Source organism: Botryllus schlosseri, chromosome 1, assembly GCF_051294905.1.
Source record: "Botryllus schlosseri isolate E-star chromosome 1, Bs_hap1, whole genome shotgun sequence".
NCBI lineage: Eukaryota > Metazoa > Chordata > Ascidiacea > Stolidobranchia > Styelidae > Botryllus > Botryllus schlosseri.
The window spans coordinates 25,881,876-25,887,083 of NC_137236.1; the positions used below are offsets into that span (position 1 = coordinate 25,881,876).

General features: G+C 37.5%; 1 long non-coding RNA gene across 2 annotated transcripts; it reads left to right on the plus strand.

Annotated features, from left to right (window-relative positions):
- Positions 1–718: 718 nt before the first annotated feature.
- LOC145446066 (uncharacterized) lies at positions 719–4,485 on the plus strand. Of its 2 annotated transcripts, XR_013917198.1 has the most exons (6): positions 719–1,337; positions 2,467–2,521; positions 2,799–2,854; positions 3,204–3,396; positions 3,779–3,898; positions 4,455–4,485. It is a non-coding gene; the product is annotated as an uncharacterized LOC145446066 (long non-coding RNA). The 2 variants fall into 2 exon arrangements; XR_013917199.1 differs by lacking the exon at positions 2,467–2,521 and having other exon boundaries at positions 733–1,337; positions 4,455–4,483.
- Positions 4,486–5,208: the final 723 nt, after the last annotated feature.

Genomic DNA, 5,208 nt, shown 5'->3' on the forward strand with positions numbered 1-5,208 from the left:
TGGCTAAAATAACGCTGCGCACCACATTTGGCTCGATTCCAACTGGTAGATGTGAGCGCACAGAAGTATGAAAATTTTGCATTTTATTATAAAAAAAAAAACTTGAAACAATTTTCAAGTATGACTGTAAAACCCATGAAATTGTTGAGTTGTCTACAAAAACGATGCAGAACAAATTTGACGCAATTGATACATTCTGTGATTACCCACTGTCCAGTAGGGCTGTACAAAAATAACTTATTCTCTCCGATTCGAGCGATTCACTGATTAAATTGTCAGGTTTACCTAAAAAAACGCGGCACACCGAATTTTATTCAATTCTAACAAGTATACGACTCCGCACATCCAATTAAAATTTTTAGTATATTAGGAAAAATAAAAAATAAAATGTCGACCCCACGAAATTGTTGAGCTGTCTTCAGAGACGATGCAAAACAAATTTGAGTCAATTACAACTAGTAGAAGCGGAGTTATTCGAGTTTTTCGTTGATAATTCTCGGATTATCCTTGATCGTTTGATTATCTACGAAAAACTCAAAGAACTCCACTTCTACTAGTTGGAATTTACTCAAATTTGTTTTGCATCGTCTTTGAAGATTGCTCAACAATTTCGTGGGGTCGACAAAAATTGATTTTTTTTTTGAATATTTCTAATAAATTAATTTTTTGAAATCGATCTGCGGAGTCGTATACTAGCGAGAATTGAATCAAATTTGGCGTGCGGCGTTTTTTAGGGTTACCTGACAATTTAATCAGTCAATGGCTTGAAGAACACCCCTACTGTCCAGGGTATTTTTTGCGAATCAAGAATTTTCAACTGCGATAATTTGCACTGTAAATCCGCAAGGTCGTATTGAACACTTCATAACACTTTTTTCTGCGTACAGACACACTTTTTGGGCATATAAACGCATTGGGCCATTATCGTCGCAACGCTTCTGCGTATTTCTCCGTTTACTTGTAACACTTCGTCACTGCGGCTTATTTTCAAGAAAATTTATACTTGGTAATTTATCATCAATTTTGCATTCATAAACCATCGCTACGTTTGGAGATCACATTAAATCACGGTATATGTAAAATAATATTACTCACTTGACCCAACACTAAGTTTAAGGGTAATATTTCAATGAAATATACATATTTCCCTGTGACGCAGAGGGGTCACAACCTTCGTCGCGGTAGAGCGCGCTCGATTTCAGTTTGGATTTGAATTGGTGGTTCGTCAGGCTTCAGGCAGAGGGTAAGGTACACGAAAAAACTTGGCGAAATGGATATATTGAAGCAGTTTCTGCTACCTGATGGCGTAAAGGATCATAAATTCCATGTACTGTAAGGTATGGAGATGCGGTAAATGTTATTGAATGTATGTAATGTGAGAATATTCATAAAATTAACTCGTTTTGACATTGCAGTAACGTCGTTTGTTTTAGATGTTTTAGCAGGCTACTCATATCCCTTATTCATATGAATGTTCTTTAGATGTTTTGTAGTATATGATTCGTCTGATATTATTGCTGGATGATCGAGCTTCGAATCTGATAATATACCAGGCTGCGACCAGGTCCAGTACTACGGTACTGATGGGAAGCTGCTATAAAATTAACTTTTTTGACATATGGATAAAGGGATGTTCTCTCTATCCACACTGAAATATCACTATGTAGGCGATATTGTGGTCCATTGTGGACAAGTACTGCAATGTCAGCAATTGAATGCCGGTATGACAGTCATGCAACGGTTTTGATTGTTTTTCAACTGCAACACGTTTTACACTGTAGGCCTACTGTTTATTCCAAGTGGTAAGGTGTTAACTAAAGCGATTTTTGAAATGTCAAAATAGGTCAGAATTTTGTCAAAATTGTACCGTTAGGTCAAAAATTGCCAAAATTCTTCACAAAATCAAAATTTTGTTGGCAACTTGCATTTCGTTTGTATCATAGATGATTGCACTGTCGGTGAACTTATCATTTTACAATTTACATCTTGTAGCCTACTTTATAGTCCTACCGTTGTAGACGGACCATCGTCTGCTCATTGTGAATCATAAACTGTCAAATGAAACAAATACTCAACGTAGCCTATTGCACTATCCTAACTGAAGCAAGACTGCGTTGGCATTGGTTCTTCGATTAAAAACCGTATGATGAATACTTGCAATGTAGACAACTTTGTCATAATGAGAGAGAGAGTGCAGTGTACGCACAACTTCAGTGTTGCCGGCCAACAACTGCAGCTGGTGAACGTTCTTTCTTCATTCTTGCCAAGCTACTTAGTTAGGACAGACACTTTCTACCCGAAAATGTAGGAAAGTATCTTTCGTTGTACTACAACAAATTTTTAATTATTTCTACCATAATACGAGATGTAACTAATACTAGAATTATTCATGGGTCCAGATTTCGATAAAATAAGTTCTTTTTCATGTGAAAATTTGTCAATTTTCATGCTAAAAGATTTTTTCAGATCAAATTACTTCGGAAGAACAGAGAGCTCCAGCCAGAAATAAAGATAAGTTCTGGTAATACAATTCTAACACTATGTAAGAAAAACCTAATTTAAGTACATGGGGTCAAAATTAAGTTTTTCATCATCAAAATATGTGTGAATTTGAATTTTTTAGTCAAAATCTTACCTTTTTAGGTCCAAAAAATCGCCCCAATAATAGCACAGCCAAACAAACAATCTTTTCAACAAACCATGGATCACAAGGGGTAGTATTTGTTTTGCCCAATCCCCAAATTTGACTTTTCTGAGTTTATTGTGATACGGTAACTGAACTGAACTCTATTTTGCAGGTAGTATGTATTGAACTTGGCACCTTTTTGAAATGCATTTGCTGTATGGAATACTGGTAAGCATCACGTTGTTTTGTAAGTGAACTGGTATATCCTTAGAGAATGAATTTGATTCTGTCGCAATCGGTTATCTTTGTGATAAAGATTTTTATGAAAGTTTACTGGTAAAATTTCACAAAAATTGTTAACAATCCAGGAAGTATACTAACTGTGCCAGAGTAAAATTGGTGGTAACGTCATGTGCAACTTTCCATTCCATTACTCAATTATTCTATGAAATACACCCTTCTGTCACGCACAACTTATTGCAGAAAAAAAAAACTGTATCCAGTATGATATCTGCGTGATTACTGAGCACTTCAATTGAATTGCGAAATTTTGCAACAAATATTTTCTTTTCAATAGTCTTGGATTGATCCTCAAATTCGTTCAACTGATGTCCACTCTTTAAAAAGAGCCCCCTGGGTCTACCGTGCCTGCGCTATCAGACAATGTTGACAGTGACGTGAGGAGTCGTTCGTAACGGGTTTTGTGCCGGCACAGTCATCTTATGTGATACAGACCTTTGTCTCAAGAGCCCATGGATACATGTGATTATGTAAGCCTATTTTTTCATTTTATATATCACCATTGATTATGTAATTTGCTGGTTTTTGCAGTCCTACTTTTCTCACGAACTATCTCGCAGAGTAGCTTACGGGCTATTCGATATGAGCTGAAAAAGGCTTCATCTGTGTACACTGCACAGTAAAGTGTATCCTGAACTGTTTACACTGAACAGAGATGTAGTTAAACGTAATGAGCTCGTGTAACTTGTACTTTAACTATTGCTTACTGAACTATAATGGGCTAGGTCAGTGGTTCTCAACCTGGGGGGCTGAGCACCTCTCCTGCGCTTCTGTAACCTATCTGTGTGAAATATTATATTTACTTCTGCATCAAATTTACAATTTTCCTTTGTAATGTTTCGTATTTTCTAGGAGCAGCATTTGGATTTGACCAGTAAAAAAAAGATCCGCCATGGCACGCCACGAATCAGGGACTCATCAAGCCTGGGTTGCGGCTGATGGAAAGAATATGAAAAATACCCTAATGTGCAGGTAGTATGTATTGCAATTGGCACCTTCTTGAAATGCATTTGTTTTTTAAATACTGGTAAGCATCGCGGTATTTCGTAAGTAAACTGGTATATCCTTAGATAATGAATTTGATTCTGCTGCATTTGGTTATTTTTATGAATGTTTGCTGGTAAAATTCACTAAAATGATTAACAATCCAGGAAAGTATGCTACTCGTGCTGTAGTAAAATTGGTGGTACGGTCACATGCAACTTTCCATTACAATAATTATTTGTTCTATGAAAGACACCCTTTTGTCACATACAAATGTATCCAGTGTGATATCTGCGTAATACTGAATGCCGGTGACGTGATATTTTGTGATACGATTGTTGATGTACAACGTTCTTTCGAATTCTCTACTAGTTACTGACGATTACCCCTGACGAGTCTCAGCCGAATATATTCGGGCTCATTTCAATATGCATATACTATTCAATTTTATATTGAAGTTTTGCACCTCGGAGAAGCTGTTCGGAATATTGAATAGTTTCCCTTGTATTGCAAATTTTTGAAACAAGTATTTTCTTTTCAACAGTCTTGGATTGATCTTCAAATTCATCCAACTGTGTCGACTGTTCGAAGAGACCCCCTGGTTCTACCGAGCGTGTGCTAACAGACAATGTTGATAGTGACGTGAGGAGTCATCTGAACGGATTTTGTGCGGTGCAGTCATCTTTTGCGATAATACTTTTGCCTCAAGAACCCATGGAAACATGTGATCATGTAAGTCTATTTACTCATTTCATATATCACCATTGATCATGTAATGTGCTGGTTTTTGCAGTCCTAATTTTCTTCATAACTATCTATATATGCGATATGAGCTGAAGAGAGGCTTGATCTGTGTACATTGAAGGGCGCAGGGCTGTGAGATCGAGCTGGAGCTCATTTGGCAAGGACAGATTTCGACGTTTAAGACTGAGCGAAAAGTCGGAGTGGTAGTCAGGTGGAACATGCCTCGGAGTCGGAGTGGTTTGTGCAGAATGTTTGACTTCGACCGACTCGCTGCGAGTGCTCTATCAGAAACCTTAGCTCCTAATTGCGAATTACAGTTAGACTCTATTCTGTACACAACACTGTATTTATACATTTTGCAGATAGGTGGGCTCAGAAGTGGACGAAGGCAAGAAATCTAGGTGACAATGAAGTGGCATGCGAAGGTAATCTCGAGAAATATTTCATGTCATCAGGTACAATCGCTAGGCAACATTCACTTTGATAGCATGACGAAGATCTGGGATTAATGTAGCTGGCCCCTGGATACGTCAATGCGTCAGAGACTGTTGTTT